The sequence below is a fragment of the Lethenteron reissneri genome, chromosome 32 (genome assembly GCF_015708825.2).
Source record: "Lethenteron reissneri isolate LAM-NWPU_2019-01 chromosome 32, ASM1570882v1, whole genome shotgun sequence".
NCBI lineage: Eukaryota > Metazoa > Chordata > Hyperoartia > Petromyzontiformes > Petromyzontidae > Lethenteron > Lethenteron reissneri.
The window spans coordinates 1-21,103 of NC_083810.1; the positions used below are offsets into that span (position 1 = coordinate 1).

Here is a 21,103-nt window from a genome sequence, read left to right on the forward strand (position 1 = left end):
ACACGCAGGTCTTCAAAATATCTCAAGCTGTGATATTTGAATACATTTTGTTATCGTTAAAGCGATTCTTGTCACATTTTCTGGATCTAAAGAGACGATTTGTGGATTGGAAATTGGGGATAGTGTGAGGAATGGAGCGTCGCGGATTACAGGAGTGGAGCGTCGCGGATTACAGGAGTGGAGCGACGGAAATTAATTCACAAATGGGCGGGCAGGGAGGTGGTCGCGCGCACGTGACGTCACAGACGTAGCCCTTGTCACGTCTCCCGTTTCCGTTATGCGAAGTCACTCCTCCAGCGTGACGTTGTCCGCGCCAAGCAAAAGCACTCGGATGACGTCACCCGCGCGAAACTCGCAGGAGGGCGATGACGTCACTCCCCACGGTGTCGTCATTTACCCGCACGAAGCCAGCCAGCGTGATGACGTCAACCTGCTGTAACCTGGGGCGACGATCGCGCTCGGCGCCGCGTGACGTCACGCGAGCCGCGTGATTAATCTCGCGGCCCCGCTCGCGGCGGCGATCGGAGCTTCTGGAACTCTCGCGAGATTTCGTGGCAGACCACTCGCTGCTGGGCTCTCTCCTCGTCCTCGATCCGCGCCGCTGCGTCTCCTTCGTCGCCGCCCCCGTCGCCCTCCACGCGCCGTCGCCGCGCGGAACCTCCTCGCCGTCTCCTTCCCCGACGCCGTCGCTGCCGGTTGCGGCTCGTGGCTGACGACTCCCAACACCCCACGGGTGAGCGCGCCCGCGCGTATCGCGGGGGCTGCACAATGGCCGTGTCGCCCCAACACCACCACCACCAACCTCGTCTGTGTGTGTGGTGGTGGTGGTTGGGGGGGGCGGTGGTGGTGGTTTTGGGGGGGGGGCGGTGGTGGTGGTTGGGGGGGGGCGGTGGTGTTGGGGGGGAGTGGTGGTTGGGGGGGTGGTGGTGGTTGGGGGGGTGGTGGTGGGTGGTTGGGGGGGTGGTGGTGGTGGTGGTGTTGGGGGGGGGGGCGGTGGTGGTGGTTGGGGGGTTGGTGGTGGTGGTTGGGGGGGGTGGTTGGGGGGGTGGGGTGGTGGGGGGTGGTTGGGGGGGTTGGGTTGGTGGTGGTGGTTGGGGGGGGTGGTTGGGGGGGTGGTGGTGGTGGTGTTGGGGGGGGGTGGTGGTGGGTGGTTGGGGGGTGGGTGGTGGTGGTGGTGTTGGGGGGGGCGGTGGTGATGGTTGGGGGTTGGTGGTGGTGGTTGGGGGGGGGTGGTTGGGGGGGGTGGGGGTGGTGGGGGGGGTGGGTGGGGGTGGTTGGGGGGTTGGTGGTGGTGGTGGTTGGGGGGGTGGTGGGGGGGGGGTGGTGGTTGGGGGGGGGGGTGGTGGTGGTGGTTGGGGGGGGTGGTGGTGGTGGTTGGGGGGGTGGTTGGGGGGGGGTGGTGGTGGTGGTGGGGGGGGGTGGTGGTGGTGGTGGTTGGGGGGGGTGGTGGTGGTGGTTGGGGGGGGTGGTTGGGGCTGGTGGTTGGGGGGGGGGTGGTGGTGGTTGGGGGGGTGGTTGGGGGGGTGGTGGTGGTTGGGGGGGGTGGTGGTGGTGGTTGGGGGGGTGGTGGTGGTGGTTGGGGGGGTGGTTGGGGGGGGGGTGGTGGTTGGGGGGGGGTGGTGGTGGTGGTGGGGGGGGGTGGTGGTGGTGGTTGGGGGGGGTGGTTGGGGCTGGTGGTTGGGGGGGGGGGTGGTGGTGGTTGGGGGGGTGGTTGGGGGGGGGGTGGTGGTTGGGGGGGGTGGTGGTGGTGGTTGGGGGGGTGGTTGGGGTGGTTGGGGGGGGTGGTGGTGGTTTGGGGGGGGGTGGTTGGGGGGGGTGGTGGTTGGGGCTGGTGGTTGGGGGGTTGTGCGGTGGTGGTGGTTTGGGGGGGGGTGGTTGGGGGGGTGGTGATGGTTTGGGGGGGGGGTGGTTGGGGGGGGTTGTGGTGGTGGTTGTTGAGTGGTGGTGGTGTAGCGGTCGCCGCGCTGCGCTACGAACCCCGGCGGGCACGAGTTCGAGTCCCGCTCATGGCCAACACGCGCTGACGATTATCATCCGAACCGGTCCTGGGCCTCCCCTAGGTCGACTCGGCCTGCTGCGGTGCGTCAACATCGCCGGCCGTGGTTGCTGGCCACCCACCCCCTCGTGTGCTGTGCCGGCCTTCATAGGTGCTGCTCGCTGACAGCACTTGCCCCCACAGTCTGTGACAGGCTATACGGGGGATCTTTGTCTTTGGGGGGGGGGAGCGGTCAGGGTTGTTGAACCGGGTAACCTGTGAACAACTGGTAACCGTTCTCGGGTTCCGGTTCGGACAAAGTCGGGGATCTTGGTTGACAGGCGAGCAGCGCGCTAAGGGCACGGGCCGCCAGAGTGACAGGGTGGTTGAAGTCGCCAGCGTGTGTGGAGGCGACGGTGCAGGCGCGCACCCCCTGCAGGTTGCTCGCTCTCACGCCACTGCTGGCCGAAGGGGCCCGATTCAAAGAGTGCGCACCAGAGGGACCTTGGTCTACTCTTCCACAGTGACGTCTGGGGACACTGCGGGACTTTTCTTAGTCGCGTGGCAAACCTCTTAACCCACCACCCCCCACCGCTAAAACCCCAAAGCTGAAATGGACAACGCGCGGGTGAGACCGTGGGTGAGGCCGCGGCCACCGATCCCCCGAACTACGAGACCCGTTCCCCCCTCAAGGCTGGACGAGGTTCAAGCAGCAGTGGGGACACTGAAGGGTGGACATGTGGGTGGTTGGGGCGTGTGGCATTTCACTCGCCTCTGGCCTGGACTTTGGAAGGCGCCGGGGCCCGCGGCACCTGAGGGCGCGGGTGATTGTGGCCCTGTGGTGTTGCCCGTCGTCCTGCTGCGCGGAGTGGAGACGTGGACGATCGAGAAGGCACCGAGGGCCCGACTGTGAATGCCTTTCGTTGAAAAGTCCCTGAGCGGCATGCCGAGGCGTAGCCGGAGAGATTTTGTTTCGAGACATCGACTGCGTCGTGGGAGACTGGCCTGAGACTCCGCTGGCGCGGGCGCCACGTGGGTTAGCAGCTCCGAATCGCTGCTCGTGCCCGGCTTGGAGGAGGCCCAGGGGGAGGGAAGCCGATACCCTCACGGCAGCAGCAGCAGCAGCAACCTCCAGGGGTTGGGACCAGGTAGGGAGCTGGCCTGGAGGCCGAGGGGGAACGTGGCGGCCACGCACTGTGTAGGCCTGGGCACCCCCCACCCTCACGTCTGATCTGAGTATCTGGTGATGCTGCTGCTTCTGCTGCATTGGGAGTGATGCACGACAAAATCTCAACACGTTCCGTATCAACAACAACAACAACACCGCCGCCGTGTGTGCGTGTGTGGCCTTCAAAGGAAACGATGTAATCGGTGACGTTTCAGGCAATGGCTGTTCTTTATTTCTCGGTTCATGTGCTGTGAATAAGATCCATTGCCAGACACCTCGCACACAACAGCAAAGGAACATGGCCATTACGTTAACATAACATTAACACGCCATTAAGGTAAGTGCATTGTCATTGTTAACATTGATCAAACGTTAACATGCCAGAAACATGGTTGGGTTAACGATCCACACATTGCTCCCACGTTAACATAAACAATCAAATTAATGTAATTGCTTTAGCAATATTGACATAATCATACAATGACATTAGGACATTACCACGGTACAATTAGCCTGACATTAACAATGTGAACATGATGGCGTCATTAACAAAAGCGCGTTAACTTTGACATAACGTTAGCACGACATTAACATTACCACGTTAACAACAATGTTAGCACGACATGAAAAAACGTAATTATAATAGCATTAATATGGGCAACGTTAACATTGGATCGTGAACATATAACCCTTAACTCTCCAACAACAGCACCATCGTGAACACACCATTATCACGAACTCTACACATTCGTAAATAGCACTGTGGTGGCTGTAAAATGCATATCTAGCAATGGGCGACGTTTCGGGCAGTGGCCCTTCCTCATTGGGAAGGAGGCGGCATGAACCAGTTGGGTTTGCTTTGATCCGAAACGCTTAGTGGCAATAATTTGAATGCGTGAATGCTGTGCTACAGCTGGCGCTGATTATAGAAGCGATTGGCGTTATCCTGGTCAACAGCTGTTCCAAACCGCGCATCAGCACTCTAGCACTTCGTACCATAGCGTCAACAAAGCTGCCTTCACATCGCGTCAACATCACGGCCTGAACGTAGCATCGACAGCATCGCCACAAGGTTAAGATAGCAACATCAACAGAACAGCCTTAACATGGAATCAAAATAACAGTGAACATAGCAATAAAACACAAGGTTAAAATAGCTTCAACAACATCACAAGGTTAACATAGTAACAAAAACATAATAGTCTTAACATAGCATCGGCAACATCAAAAGGTTAACATAGCATCAACAAGAGGACAGCGGCGTTACCATAATGACGCGATGGGAAAAATGTGTTGATTGCGATAATCGTGGCACAGACGGCAAGGGGTAACCGCCGTCATGGTAACCGGCCCACGGCCGCTGAGAAGGTGGGCGCATTGTGCCCGTGTTGGACTGTGGTCGCGGTACCAAAGGCCAGGCTACGGCTCTAAACATGAATCCTGGTCATATATGCTTTCGCTTCAACGCAGGAAAAACAACTGCACGTGTGTGGACCTTGCATTGAGGACGAATCGAAACTGGCAGTCTGCTCCAGAGAGAGTCCTCCTCCGCACGAGCGAAGGAACCACAAGAGTGAATTTCACGGGAGCAGTGACCACGGTAGCAGCAATAGAAGAGTGGTAGGAGGTGGCTGGCTGCCGGCGAGCGAGTCACTGGACTGAATCGGTGAGTGCTGGATCACCAAATCGGCCTGTGACTGCTTTACGTAGAATTCCATCCGGTGAAGCGAGGTTGGAGCCGAGTGCTGCACCCTGGATGTGATGGCAGCAGGGTTACCTCTGTTAGGCGACTTTGTGCTGTGTGTGGCAGTAATAATTGTTTGCAGTTAAAGACAAAAGCTTTGGCACAGAACAGAAAACCCAGCGTATTTGATGCATCCTTAACCAGATTAGTAACATGGCCATTCCATGGCAGTTCAGATGATGATGTAATTATAACAATGTTATTAATACTGCACATTTAGTCTTTTATTACCCTGATATTCCCATGAATCACAATGTCCCTGCTTGCAGTGTTTGAGCAATGAATACATTCTTAATGAGTGTCAGCAGAGCTGTGTGTACTAATGCGGGATGAGGAGAGATCCTCGAGACAGAGACACTCGGACAGAAAGGCGATGCAGTGAGAGATGACACAGAGACAGATGCGCAGAAAGAGGGAGACACGACACGGACGCAGAGAGAGAGAGAGAGACCAGCATCGGAGACAAAGTCATGTCAGATGTGCAGAGAAGCAGACAAAAACATGCAGACAGATGACCAGCAGAGAGACAAAGACAAAGGTTTCTTATGGACAGAATTTGACAGACACAGAGGGGATGCAGCAGAGACACCGAGAGCTAGACGGAGAGAGAGACCGACAAAGACAGAATCAGACACGGAGACATCGAGAGATGGACACAGACAGAGACGTGGAGATAGAGACACAGACACTGAGAGGTGGACACTGAGGCACAGTAACACGTTCGGAGAATTAGTGGGTCCCTAAAGATGTTGGGCTCTGTGTTTGTATGTTCAACTTATTTTGCACAATACGTAGCTAACCGTGCTCATCTGGGACGAGACAGCCCTGGGTGGGCAGGTGGTGTTCCCTGGGCCCCCTCACAGTGGCTTTCTCCGCTGCTGCTGCTGCGATGATGGAGGCTCCATTGGCGCCGTAGTGACAGCGCAGTCATTGTGGTCGTATCGGACCGCACTCCCACTCGCCGCGCACGGGTTAGGCGACACTTGGGCATATTCACCCATTAGGTGTGGCGCTCTGTGTGTTTCACGAGATTACTGTTAGAGTAATAGCAGTGATCTCAGTAATGACGGTAGCTATTGCGATGTAATCCAGAGTTACGTGCTGTACAGGTTAAGCTGCGGTGTCACTCTACAAATACAAAGATCCCCCGTATAGCCTTTTACTGCCTGCTGGGGCAAGTCCTGCGAGTGAGCACTTATGAAGGCCGCCACGGCGCGTGAGTGGGGTGGGTGGCCAATGCCACGCCCGGCCACCTTGGGCTCCGCAGTGCTGATGTTTACACACTGCACCAGTTACTCATTTTGAAGCTGAGTAGACCACACACACCAATACCCGCAATTCGCCACTAAGTGACGGTGATGTCACCACGACGCCTGTGCCAGGCCACACACGCACACCCTCACACAATCACTCACTCGCACACCCTCACACACCCTCACACAATCACATTATCACATTCTCACACACTCACACGACCTGCTGCTTCCCCTGTGCGGAACCGTCGTTGCTCTAGGACTACAAGTCCCGGCGTGTAGTGCCACCCGTTGCATCGCGGCCCACGTCCCCACGACCGATTAGAACGTGAACCGTGGCATCCGGGACCTGTCTGCGTCCGATCGAACGCTGGGGCGTCACTTCTCTCATTCGGAGACCCTGAAACATTGGTAGAAATTCCTCATTGCTATGGCAGGGAACAACGGGTGCTACGTCTTGCCCAACCCTGGCCAGCTGGCTCAAAAGTTTATCGTCATTTGCGCCATATAAAAATGTGGATCGGCTGAGCCAGTCACCCCCAGCTGGAATTTGCACTCGTGGCCCGGGTGCTAATTGAGCCCCCTCTGACTGCCACCTCTGGCTATGTAAGCGTAATTGCATTACTGTGTTATGTTACTGCTGCTGGAAGCCGAGTCATGGACGTTCAAAGTGTTAGTCTCCTCAAAGACTTCTGCATTACAGCACTCGGAGATCTCTCCACGCAGTACCCTCCCATCGAACCTCAACACCTCGCCCGCACTCCGGTCCTGTCAACTCCACTCGTTGGCAACGACACACTCACTAAGCTGGTCTCACTCACTCACTCACCCACTCGCTCGCTCAGCTACTCACCCATTTACCACCTCACCAAATTACCCACCTACTCGCACCCTCAACCACCCACATTTTCTTTTACCTGCCCACTCGCCACACTGCAGATCACAACACCTCACTTCCTGCTGCTTTCTTCGCGCTGCTCCACGATGGAATTCCCCACCCATCGTCTCCCTTTTAATAACAACAGCAGCAGCAATAATAATTTAAATGTTAAAAGCGCTCTTGAACAATCGTTTGCAGGGTGCCCTCGCTACAATAATAACCTCGCTCAATTCAAGAAACGTGTTCCACTCTCATCCGCTACAACTTTGATCGTACAGCCGTTTGCTGCCAGCCGCTCAACATTTTGGGCAAGTGCCCGGCACTTGTTGGTGGGGGCCACGGATGTACAGTCCAACCACTTGAGGGGTGACACCCATCTGCATGTATTTCTCCTGAGCCAGCTGTGGAGGCTTCCAAACTGTGGTGGCAGGCGTGGAACAACTTCAGCGTCTGGCCCCCTCAAGAGTGGCGCTCGTTCCCGGCGCGGGGCAGGTGATGGGCCGGGTCGGGTGCTCGTGGGGGGGGGGGGTTTAATGGAGAGCACCTCTCACCACCTCCATCAATAGCCACCCCCACCCCCTCTTAGAGTGGAAGAGGCATGCAGAGCGGCGTGTGTGGTGTCTATTCTAAGGCAGCGGCGGCGGCCGTGGGGGTGGAGGTGTCCCTCGGCCCGGCTCGTTCCACACACTCCCCCAGCAACAACAGCCCCTTCACGTTCCATTGCTCGCAGCGGGGTAGTCGCATGCGGCGGGGTGGCAAGTGCCATGGTCACACTCGCGCCTCGCCTGATGCGGGAACCCTGGGTTCGACTCGCGACTCGGGTGCCTTTTTGCGTACAGTTTGTGTGCTCTTTCCCTGCACTGGGAATAATCAGTTTTAAGTCGGGGTTAAGTTTGCGGAAAACACGACTTTAACTTATATGACGGTAACTGATCAGCTGTTTCCCGTAAAGAATTGACTAAAATACGGGATATATACGTTCCAGTACTTCCAATGCACCATATGTAAATGTTTAAATCACAAATTTTACAATAAAATGGGGAAGAATAATACTAAATAATAGAGGGCGGTAAATACAAGATATATGTACACTCAAATAAAAATCATATATTCCATAAAATAATAAAGTAAAATGCTTAATGGGTGCATACATATTCACAGAGGGTGTATTTGCTCACATTGACGTGGGGGGCGATTTGACTCGAGTGAGTTGAGGGAGGTGGAGAGGCGAGTGGCGGAGGCATACGTGGGCGAATGACGCAGCATAGTACCATTTACTCTGCTCCAAGTAGTCCCTCCACCACGCAAGAGCAAACTTGCGCAGCACTAAAACACAACTTGGCAGTGAGTGATCGAGCAACTCGCAAGTGATCATCAATTTTGTAGACGACATAAAACCTGTCAACGACTTAAACTGATAATAACGTCGTCCCCTAGGTGCCAACAAAGTTACAACGATAAGACGTAATCTGATACGACTTCAACTGATTGTCGCCAGCCAGTACTGCATGGATTTCCTTCTCGTTCTTTAGTTGCCTGCTTCACTCGCATGCACGCACAGCAATGTTGTAACTGAATGCTGAAAAAATATCTGAGAATTACTCAATTGGGATCGCACACAGCAGCAGCAACAACAACGCCCCCTTCTGTAAAAACTTGACAGCCTCCTGAAAGAGAGTCGGCGAGGATTTTTATGGATAAACAAACGGAGTAACAATAAACAATAATAGTAATCAGTGTTCTCAGCCTGTGCGAGCACAGACCCAAGTTTCATTTGTCACACCGAGTTTAGTGCCGCGACGCTGATGGTCCACGCTGGAGAATTATGATGACAGGGTCATCAGCGTCCACGCTAGATGACCCGCGGCATGGTGGCTGCAGCCATCCCGAACCGAACAACGGACCACATCGCAAACAGCGGCGGCGTTCCACTCGGCAGACTGGACAGCGCCAATCGCACTACCCCCAAAGCTATCGTCACAACGGCTCGCAAACTTAAAAAAGGACCTGTAATTTGCACGTAGTCGCCAAGCTCGAGAGGAAGAAAATCAATATCCATATAATTGTGCACTTGGCTTCATAATTGACTTTTTGGTTAGGCCACCTAATAATAATCTTGACCAAATGTGTGTCATTAAGACCCTCAAATACCCGACCAGACAAATTATTTGATTGCAACGTGCGCGAGCGTTCGACGCGCCCGTTATTGTGATTATTGTGATGGCTCACTCGCCCTAAGTTGATGGACAATTCTCACAGCCAAAGTTAACAGTTTAACAATGACGTATTATTTTAACTTTGGCAAGCATCTTTAGGACAAGATCCAGCAAGTCGGAATAACAATCTAGAAAGGTGGAATAATAATCCAGCAAGTCAGAATAACACCGCTGGAAGTCAATAACAATCCAGGAAGTCGGAATAACGGTCCAGGATACCAGAATAACAATCCAGGAAATGAGAATTATGATCCAGGAAATCGGAATAACAATCTAGGAAGTCAGAATAACACTCCTGGAAGTCAATAAAAGCCCAGGAAGTCAGAATAACGATCCAGGAACGGACGCAAATTTGGTCAGATCGTTATGAGGCCTAGCCCAAAACACCCACGTATGTCCCGAATTGTAACATTGGCTGCACAATCCTACGTGTTATATTACACTGCGTATTTATAGAGTGGTCTACATGTGCCGCAGCTCAAGACACTGTGCAAACAGATTATCTTGGGAGCTGGGGAAAGTTGGAGTTTGTTTTCTTGGTTATTTTCGGAGGAGTAAGAGCGTGCAGGGCAGGGAGGGATCGGAGATGGCGGATGCAGCAGCAGCAGTAGGGTAGAGGTGCGAATGAAGGCTCCTCTTCGTGGAAGCCCAAGCTTGAACAGGGGAAGAGTCTCGTGCAATGCAGGTGGCCAGGAGAAGGGCCTTCCTGACCGAGGAGGCAGCCGTGCAAAGGATAGAAACCCTCGGAGGGGATTGAAGTGGGGTGAGAGGAGGCAGAGGTCGGTAGCATTGAGGACACGGAGGAGCTTGAAGCCCTCCTGTTGAGAACTGGTGGAGAATTGTGAGGATGTTGACCTCTTTAGTACTGCACCAACAAATGGGAGGTTAAAGATCGGACAACTGCCTCTACAGTGTGGGTGCTAGGGCCATGCAACGGTGATCAGGGAACCGGTAATTGCCATGTTCATGGCCAGTCTGTGTCTATGGGATTTTTTTGTTTGGGGTTTTGTGTTTATCTGTGGTGGTATGTTTGGGGGTTTTATGTTTTGCATAGAATTTTTTTTTGGTTTGTGTTTTTGTTGTTGTGATTTATATTTGTATGTTTCTATTATATTTGTGCGTGATTTATGCTCTCTTATTTCGCCTGTGTGCCTGCTCATTTTTGTTTGCTTGTTTTTATGTGGCGCGTTTTATGTGTGCGCGTGTTTCTTTGGTTTATTGGCTGTGTGCTGGCACACGAGAGCCGTGCTGCACGAATGCATCCTCTCTCTCCTTCTGCAGCACAAACAATGGTCGAGAATTTCAACAGAGCCTGCATAGAGTGTCTGTGTCATAGGCCTGGCCATGGCCGATGGTACCATGAAGAGGCCAGGGCTTTGGGTTGTAATCGGTGCCTTTCTGAGTCCTTCGCCACCCGCTCACGGTCATTAATGCCTCTAGGGTGGCGCAGTGGTTTTACCCGCGCCTCACAGCACGACGTTTCTCGGTTCTATTCCTGAATATGGCGCCTCACTTTATGCAGTCTGTATGTTCTCCACCAGTTCTTTGTGGGTTTCCTCCGGGTTCTCTGGTTTCTTCCCATAGCTAAACAAAAACACCTCACAATGTCACTGATATCAGCCAAAACCACATCCCAATGCTGCAAATTTTGCACTGGAAACATTTCCTCCCCCTTACTGCGGCAAACTTGGCAACACCCTCCTGAAAATGTCTTGAGACTTTGCTGGGCGACAAATCATTATAATAAATGATAGTCGTTGTTGGTCTGGGTTAAGAGCCATCAACGGAAGCCCAAGCCGCACTCCCTTGGGTTTATGAGCGACGGCACTGTCTTCTGGCTCCCACGTTTATGATTTGACAATGTTTTTTGAGCGCGTGTTTTTCGGAAAGCCTTCTATGGCCGTGACGAATGGAATTTCAATCTGGTGCAGACGCAGTAGGAAGCTGATCGATGCCTGGGTGTCATCGAGAGATGGCTTCCTCCTGGCCCAACCATGTTATGCATGCTGATGACCTAGCTCTGCCCAGCCTGAGAAATCAGGTCTGCACAAAACGGCGTCCTGGTGCTCCGCATCATGGGACTCTCTTACTTGCCGCACTCCATGGGAAGTGGGCTGGTTTGTTGGAGCGAGTGGAAATAAATCCTTTATCTGGGCAGTGTGCTCTCGGCCAAGATTGGCATCATCTGTCTCACCATGATTCGGTCGAGCAGAATTTTCCTTTCGTCGGCCCGCGTGAGCAATGCTGCGCTACAGGAAGTTTCCCTCTGGCCTGTTGTTCGACACGAAGCTCTTGGGCAGTGGTGGGTAACCTGCGGCCTGTGGAGCCTCACGTGGTGGGCTGGTCTAAGTGTGTCTGGGCGTGATGCGTGGGGTTGTGATTAGTGCACGAACACAATTTAAAGCTTGCGGCCCACTTGGGTGAAGGAGAGGGGCGGCCCACGTGGCCCACCGACTTGTCACTGCTGTCTAGGTCGCCAACCACGTTCGCACGCTCTCCTTGACGGTTTGTGAAATGCGGTCCCCCTCACGCGAACAACTCTTTCCAGTTTGAGACATACCAGCCTGGCCCACCTGTGCTCCATCCTGTTGAACAAGATTGGCTTGTGTGAGGCCTCAGCTGGTAGATCTTTGAGGGATCTGAATGTGGCCTCATCAGTGAGATCCTACAGCAGAGGGGAGGACGTGTTTGCAATGTCTTGTACCGCATGCTCAAGTTGTTTGGCCAGATTGAGGGGGCTAATTGGGTATGGAACGGACTAGAGATGAGGTGGGTTCATGTGTCAGAGAATGATCTAGACCAGAGTGGACTGCTGGAACGTGGTTCCAGTTGTCTCTGGGTTTTGGTCTCTGTGGAGGAGGCACATTATAGATACTACCGGGCAGTCTGCCCTTCAACAGCAATCCTAGAGCAGCGATGCTTGTAACAATGGGCGGTGTCAGGCACTTAAAGCACGTATGTGTGCATGTTCAACTTCTTTTGCACCGTACGTAGCCAACCGTGCTAATTGGAGCGCAGTAAGTTGGCATGATGGGTGGAGTGTGGGTGATGCATCTTCCACTCACTGAGGTCTCTTAACCGATATCATCTGAATATGTTCCATGACCTCCTGGCAGCGAGTCTCTGCAGCTTGACTTAGCATAAATCATGTGCTTAGCCTGGCAGAAACGGCACGGTGATGTCACCTTCACTTAGCCGTGAAAGGGGACTTGTAGTGCTTGTGAGCAGTAGTGGAAAGCGCATTGCGCTACAAACCCCGCGACCAGAGTTTAGCCAACATTGGTGACGAATATCTCCTGAACTCGGCCTTCCCTTAGGGTAGACTCGGCCTTAAATGGGTACCTGGCAGAATGTGTGTGTAAATATCAACACCGGGGAGACAAAGGGGGACGGGCGTAGTGCTGGTCACACCCAGCCTGTGCTGGCCTTCATAGGATTTCCCTAAAACGGCACTTTCCCCAACAGTGTATTTAGGATATGGGGGATCTTTGTCTTTGTACCCACGTGCAGACTTGTGAAATGACGTGGTGTGTGTGTCTGCTGCGTGAATCATCGAGGGGACCTGGCACGCTGGGTCCCACGCTGCATCATAATACCAGACGTGTCTGCCTTTAGTTTGTAGCCACAAGCTCGTGGCAATTGAGATGTTAAACCTGGCCGGAAACCTCCCCTGTGTCGACTCAACCTAAAACGTGAACTTGCTGCCGTGCTGCGTTTAAATATAATCACTGAGGTGACGAAGGTGGCCGGAACTAGTGCTGACCATACCGTTGGTCATGCACCCTAAGCCTTCACTGTGACCCCTCCCTTGCCCTGTCCTTTGCAGGGGTAGTAAGACAGACTTAGCTCTGCTGATCCCCCCTCCTCCCTCCTGATCCCATTCCTCCCCCCCAACACCCATGCTCTGCACCCACTGCGACCCTAATCCAGTGCTTTTCATCCTGGTGGGGAGTGGCGGAGCGTGTGCGCTAGCGGCGGCGGCGCTGTTTGAGCGTGTATTTTTAGCCGTGGAAATGAGACGTTTATTTCTTGTCCATTTTTTTTTTTTTTTACAATAACGTGCGTCTGGGAGGATTGTCCTGTGGTACAGGACTCAGCCGCAGCCGTCACCAGCCGCTCCCTTCCACCCACCAACGCTGCCGTGCTGCCGCGTGGCCTGAAGCTGAAGGCTCGCGGCCTGTGACAGATTGTAGCCGGTCGGAGCATCCCCCCCACCCCCGACCACAAGCGATGGGGCACTGAATCTCTTTCGCTCCCGCAGACTCTGCCTGTGAAACGCAGCGTCCTCGTGATAGCCGCTCCCAATAAGCACTGGCTGGCGTGAATGCCAATTGTCCTAAATAATGTGTTATTATTACAATCGTCCAAAGGCAAAGATCACCCTTATAGCCTAACACACACTTTTGGGGCAAGGGCATGTTAGCGAGCACCTACGAAGGTCGACATGGCACACGAGGGGGTGGGTGGCCAGCACCACGCCCGCCCACCTTTGTCTCCCTAGCCGTGCTGTTTGCACATCGCACCAGGTACGCATTTGAGGCTGAGTCGACCACTCACAATCAATCGTACACTCATGCACGCACACGCACGCACACGCACACGCACTCGCTCACAACAGTGGCTCACTTTCATTGACAGACACTCACTAGTACAGGCAACCTAACACACTGACGTACACTAACAAAGGTCCCCATCTAGCCTCTACACAGGGCGTTGTGCCAAGTACTATTCACGAGTATCTATGAGGGGTTGCGGTGGCAGAGTTTTTGACTGCATTAAAGTGAGTAGGATTGAGCAAGACGACAAATCGTTCCAAGAGACAACGGCTGGCGGTGGAGACTAATTGCAGAGTTGCAGCCAAGGCAGGGAACGCGCCGTGAAAAGTGACGACGGCCTTGAGGGGGTGGGGGGTGGTGTTGGAAGGGCTTTATCCAGCAGTGGATCGATGGCTGCTGGGTTCGACTCCGTGTTGACACCAACGAGGTCCCGGAGATCTTCGAATCGCCTTCCTCTAAGGACTCCGAGGTCAAGGCTCTGTTCCTGGGGCGATTGTGATTTTGCCAATTTGCTTCCAAGCTTTGGAATGCTTTGCCTTTGCTAATAAGACAGAGTAGTTAAGAGCTATTTACGTCTGCCTTGGAAACTCACCTCTATAAACTGGCCTTCGCCCCCGAGTTCTGGCCGTTTACCACGCAAGTTCTGTTTATTTCCTGCTTTCCATACACGGGTGCGTTTGGATGTACGGATGAAGTGCGCCTTGCAAATATAAATTTGTATTATTAATAATGAGTCCGTCTTCAGCACAGCAGCTGTTGGGGTCTCACAGGAAGGTGCTCGGTTCGTGGGCGCTGGAGAGCGTGACGCTGGGAATCGTGAGCACGGCTGTCCTGCAGAGGGAGGCTGTGCAGTTAAACATGAGAGAGTGCGTGTGGGTGACATCATCATCATTACCGAGAGCAGCGGCACAGCGCGTACTGACGCCGTAGCACAAACGCCAAATACAGAAATTACCCGAAACTAAATTCCGCTATCAAAGCCGGCGCGCGTCTCTGCTCAAACGAGCATGGGCGGCGCTACAAATCTGCCCGGAGCCCTCGGGCAGTGGGGGCCGTGGTCTACAATAATAATCATTTGATTGTTTAGAATTTATAATGAACGCAGCTTTTGTTTGCTCGGAGAGAGACGGAAGAGAATGATTCGGAGGCGTGGAAGACCACACACGAAGTGGTGGAGGGTGGCTGGAACTGGAGCTGAAAAAAATTGCCCGAGCTCTGTGGTCCTACACCTGGATGCTTGTCCAACTCGGTGAGCCAGCGTTAACCGGGGAGCAGCCGGAGGAAACCCACGAGTGTGAGGGTAACGCTCAATCTCCGCTGAGCATCATGGGCTGTGTACGCTGTGGAAGAATTGCAACGTACATACATGCAACCTCCATACAAATGCCTGTACATATTGGATCCAGGTGTAAATTCAACCACTTGCTGTTCTCCCATCACCGTATCCTGGCCATAAGCCTGGAGATGACGACCTCGACATCCAGGGCTCGGGGAGGGAGTTTCGCGTAATTTGCGTGACAGAGCCATCGGCCCTCGCCACGTGCAGTGGCAGAGCCACCGGCAGCTGGCTTTGGGGGCCCACCGCTGCTCTCGTCCCACAAAGTGGTGCCTATTTTAATGACCACGGAGGGGGACAATGATGGGCTGAGTTAATGCCTGACGGTGATTCTTCACTCTGTGAACTTGCCAGCTGAGGCCGAGCACTGTTGCCACGAGTGGCAAACGCACATCCTTATAATATAATATAATCATTATAATATAATATAATCATTATAATATAATATAATCATTATAATATAATCATAATATAAAATCCTTATAATATAATATAATCCTTCTCATGTAATATAATCCTTATGATATAATCCTTATAATATAATATAATCCTCATAATATAATCCTTATAATATAAGTGAGCTGAGCAGTGACGTTGCTGGGACTTTAGATATAATGTATTTGAGCTGGGAGGGCCCAATGAGCTGTTAGGCTCTCTCAAGGACGTTACAGGAGTGAGTTTCTGGTGAGCCATGTGGGAGTGGTGTTTTTCGTGCTTTAAACCTATTTGATGTCTGTAACAAAAACCTTGGGCTCTTATCGGACAGATTGGTATTTACAGAGTGTGTGTGGGGTTTGTATAAGGAGGGTACTGCTTTGCCTTTTGGGCTGTGTCTAAGGTCAGCTTCCTGGAGCATGAGCGTAATGCACGCGCGCTGGCTGTGAGTTTAGTTGTGTAAGTTTGTACAAGGAAGTGTAAACCCTTCACCAGGAGCAGGGGTAAGATGAGTTCATGCCACCTGAGGAGTGTGATTATCCTCGTGGGGTGAGGAGTCTGGTACGGCTAGCCGTCCCACCTCGACATGGTTATCCGATGTAGATGATAGTCCCCACCATAGGATTGTGGAATTTCCGTCACTGGTTCAGGGTCAGTTGGTCACCTCCTCACCCTCCTATTGCTACTACCAGGGTTACTGTTTCTGTGAAAATTACTGGTCGATTCTTCCACCCATATTGAGTGCCCAGTCGTCGAAACACTGACCTTCTCCTCCCCCCTCTCTTACTTCGATAACTTCTTACCACAGCACCTTTCCCACTTCAGCTAAACATTTTCTTGCTGTATTTTTCACACCTGATGATGATTGCTTGTGTTGCAATCGAAACGTCGTGATTTAATTTATTTAATATTTTATACCTATGTGACTTTACCGAAAGAACCAGAGTAGTAGAGACACTGACTTTTTCGTCTCATCCACCACACAATCAACATGCTCACCCATCCACCCAGTCACCCACCCACTTGCTCAACAATCAACTGCTCACTCACCCGCTCACTCACCCGCTCACTCACCCGCTCACTCACCCGCTCACTCGCCACACCGCAGATCGCCTCACTTCTCTTTCTGATTCTTCCTTTCTCTGCTCCACTGTGTAATCCCCTTCTCCCATCACCTTTCCTCCCAACCTCTTGTATCTGTGCTCTGTTGAAGAAATGTGTTGCTTTTTTATCCCTTACAGCTTCGGTGGTGCCGCTTGTTGCTGGCCTCTTGACGTTGTTGGGCCCGAGCTCAGCTACTGTCCTTAAAAACAGTCAGGGTCATCGGTGACTTTAATCCCTGACCCACGCTCATTTAACATTCTGCGTGGCTTTCTCACCGAACTCCCTCCCTCTCCTCCTCTCCCAGAGAGAGTATTGCAGCGGGGGCTTTGGTGACACGCCCCCACCCCCCACCCTTTCCCCATGATGGATTGGCAGCGCGCTAACGAGGCGCGCTGGCGCTGCGTGGGGGTGTGCGCTCGCTCGTTCCGCCGCGTCGCGCTTACTCCTCATTAGGGCTCCTGCATTGCGCGGCGGTGGGGCGACGGTAGCGCAGTGGTGACACTCGCGCCTCGCAGCAACGAGGGCATGGGTTCGCCTCCTGACTCGGGTGCCCTTTCTGTGTGAGGTTTGTGTATGCTCTCCCCCTGGTCTGCAACAGGTTTCCTCCCGGGTTCTCCCCTAGGCTAAACAACAACCACACACACAGTCACTGGTATTGGCCAAACGCCCCAATTCTGAAAATATACAAATGTTAATTACCCAATTGGGATCACGTGCTTTTCTGGGTAAACAAGTGAAATGATAATGATTGACAGGTTACGCGTGGCTTTGAGCCGTCTCACTTTGAGCCAGAGCAAAGCCCTTAACTCGAGATAACAGGCCTGAGGCTCGTAGAGCCAGAACGTGGCTCATTTCAGTCAGAACATCTCCTCACCATTGGCACAGTGGCACAACGCTCTCTGCAGGACGGTGCATACGGTCGCTTGCCTCCGTGAGCATCATTACCGTCGCACACCATTGGCGTCGGTTTCTATAAAAACTATGAAAAAATATATTTAGTTTACCAGGTAATACCCACTGAGCTATGTAGCTCTATTTCAGAAGCGACCTGGCTACAAATGATAGCTCAACGAGAAATGGCTTGTGTGGAAATCTATATCAGTAAAATTCTGTAAACGCGTGATGTTGATTCTAAATGTGGAGGGAAAAACTGGAGGACCCGGAGACACATCCATTTGATCACGGCAAGAGAGACTTGCAAAATCCAATTATACAGCAAGCGTCGAACCCACGACTTGTATGCCAGGCGAGGTAGTTAACATCACCGCCGCACTCCCTCTGTGCTGGGCGAACTGAGCAACTGCCTGGCGAGAGCTGACCACGGCGTGCTCAAGACGCCGAATCTCCACGGACCGCCCACGGACAGGGGCACCACGGACACGGGCATCACGGACACGGCACCATTGACACGGGCACCACGGACACGGGCACCATTGACACGGGCACCACGCCCCGCGTTTTGAGATTCAGGTTCAACTCCTGGTGCAGCTCGGTTGAGCTGCGTTTCCCACTCGTGTCAAGTTCCAGAGAGAAATGATCGGAGGCTTCTTCACTCATTGCTATCGGTGGCCCTGAAGCCAACCGGTGCAAATTCCATGTTCCCATGGTGGGTGTGATTTTCCCCGACTTAATTGCCCTCGTATAACATTAAGTAAGTGGAAAATCTTCGTCCGCAACAACTCTGCTTTGCGTATTGTCGAGTTTGTGCCTATTACCAGCATCTGTTCAAGCAAGCCTGACGCTTCTGATGAGACTGAATGTAGAAACTAGTCCAGAGTTCGCTTGTGCTGTGGCTGTTTGGATGTGTAAAAGTAAAAGTAAAAAAGAATAATTTCGTGTTTTCAAGCAGAGGGACAGGTGTGTGACGCATGCGTATTTGTCTCCTTATTTATTTTACCGCCTCTTCATGCAACGTGCCAGCAGCTTGAAGTGAACTCCACAGCGCTGATTTATCAGTACATTCTTGAGATTCAGCTTTTTGTGACCACAAGAATCCAAAACCGGACCGGTGAGTGCGTGAGAGGAGCACGCCGGGACTGGCTCGTCCTCGCAGAGCCCGTGGGGAACCGTGCAACCCCCCCCTCCCCCACCACGGCAGCCTCGGCCGTGGCCACAACCCTCACGGCAGCAGCAGCGGCGGCGTCTCCCGTTACACAAGGACTTGCTCATTGAGTCAGGGCACCGCTCCCAGCGAGCGCATGCTGCGACACGTGCTCCCTGTGCCGCTTGCCGCTCAGGATTTCACTTGTTGGGGTGGGGGGAGGGCATTCCAGCGGTTCGTCCACCCGTGGGCAATCCCACAAGTTGCCCGAACTCGGCGAAATAATGAAACGCAACTTCACGCTGTGTTGAATATAGAAACTTCTGACAGCTGCATTAGTCGCGTTATTGTGATTATTATTACACTTGTTTACCCAGAGTGGTTGCGGTTGGGGGGGGAAGGGGGGGTGACGATCGCTGCTCTGTTGTTTGCCAGTTAAGTCATTGGGTCAATCCGTGGCAAATCAACAAGGGCCTGCAAGTGGGCTTGGTCTTTAGCGGCGCGAAGTTGGAGAAGGTTTTCCAACTTTCAGCTCTTGTCACGACCCGTGATCCCATGGTGGTATTTACAAGGGAGAGGTGGAGGGGGGGGCGGCTTGTTGGAGGCAAGTGTTTTTTTTGGTAATTTGGAAAACGTAGCTGCCGCTCGAACGGCCCGCTCTGCAAAGGCGTCGCGCGATCTTAACCGTCCGCAACCATTCGGGCGGCGCGGAGCGTTTGTGGTTGATGGTGGCATTAACCGGGGATGGCCCGCAGGCCCTGAGCCGCGAACTTCCGCGACGAGCCGACTGACACGACCAGCCGACTGACGCGACCGGTGAACTGACGCGACCAGCCGACTGACGCGACCGGTGAACTGACGCGACCGGCGAACTGACGCGACCGGCGAACTGACGCGACCGGAGAACTGACGCGACCGGAGAACTGACGCGACCGGCGAACTGACGCGACCGGAGAACTGACGCGACCGGAGAACTGACGCGACCGGCGAACTGACGCGACCGGCGAACTGACGCGACCGGAGAACTGACGCGACCGGAGAACTGACGCGACCGGCGAACTGACGCGACGGAGAACTGACGCGACCGGAGAACTGACGCGACCGGAGAACTGACGCGACCGACGAACTGACGCGACCGGAGAACTGACGCGACCGGCGAACTGACGCGACCGACGAACTGACGCGACCGGAGAACTGACGCGACGGCGAACTGACGCGACGGAGAACTGACGCGACGGAGAACTGACGCGACCGGAGAACTGATCGCGACCGGCGAACTGACGCGACCGGAGAACTGACGCGACCGGTGAACTGACGCGACCGGAGAACTGACGCTACCGGAGAACTGACGCGATACCGGCGTCAGCGAACTGCCGCAACCGGAGAACTGACGCGACGGAGAACTGACGCGACGGAGAAATGACTGCGACCGGTGAACTGACTCGACCGGAGAACTGACGCGACCGGAGAACTGACCGCGACCGACGAACTGACGCGACGGAGAACTGACGCGACCGGCGAACTGACGCGACGGCGAACTTGACGCGACCGGAGAACGACGCGACCGGAGACTGACGCGACGGAGAACTGACGCGACCGGCGAACTGACGCGACCGGAGAACTGACGCGACCGGAGAACTGACGCGACCGGAGAACTGACGCGACCGGAGAACTGACGCGACCGGAGAACTGACGCGACCGGAGAACTGACGCGACCGGAGAACTGACGCGACCGGTGAACTGACGCGACCGGTGAACTGACGCGACCGGCGTCAGCGAACTGACGCGACCGGAGAACTGACGCGACCGGAGAACTGACGCGACCGGTGAACTGACGCGACCGGAGAACTGACGCGACCGGAGAATTGACGCGACCGGCGAACTGACGCGACCGGCGAACTGACGCGACCGGAGAACTGACGCGACCGGAGAACTGACGCGACCAGGGAGGCGGCGGGGGTGGAAACGTTCCGACCTTCTGGCGCGATTCGAGGCCAATGCCGCGATGATGAGTCCGCACGGCGTCACTCTGCTAGCACGTGGCGGCCTCTTTCCCCCATCCGCCTCCCCAGAATAGCGCCACGCGGGGGCCCCGCGGGAAGAGCTGCGTCGGCGTTTGTTTTGAATCGATGCGTCGACGCGCGTTTACGCTTTGTGCAAGCATCAGCGGTGGGCGCCTACTGAGTGGGGAGCGAGCGCGTGAGGGTCATCGACATTGTGAAAGCAACACGACACAATGCAACTGTGTGGCAGTGGTGGGAAGAGGTGGGAAGAGGTGGGTAGTGGTGGGAAGTGGTGGGAAGTGGTGGGAAGAGAGGATCAGAAGGGAAGTTTGTGTCGACCAAGGCAAGTGTGGCTCAGCGGCGGTAGAGCAAGCAGCTCTCAGTCGGGAGGT

The 21,103-nt window shown here is 54.0% G+C and overlaps 1 protein-coding gene across 1 annotated transcript in view; it reads left to right on the plus strand.

Moving 5' to 3' along the window:
* Positions 1-536: 536 nt before the first annotated feature.
* LOC133350121 (dnaJ homolog subfamily B member 3-like) overlaps positions 537-21,103 on the plus strand; it is a 39,382-nt gene continuing 18,815 nt past the window's right edge. Inside the window, exon 1 of the mRNA XM_061564149.1 lies at positions 537-733. The gene's annotated coding sequence lies outside the window, so the exon portion shown is untranslated. The remainder of the gene's footprint in view (positions 734-21,103) is intronic.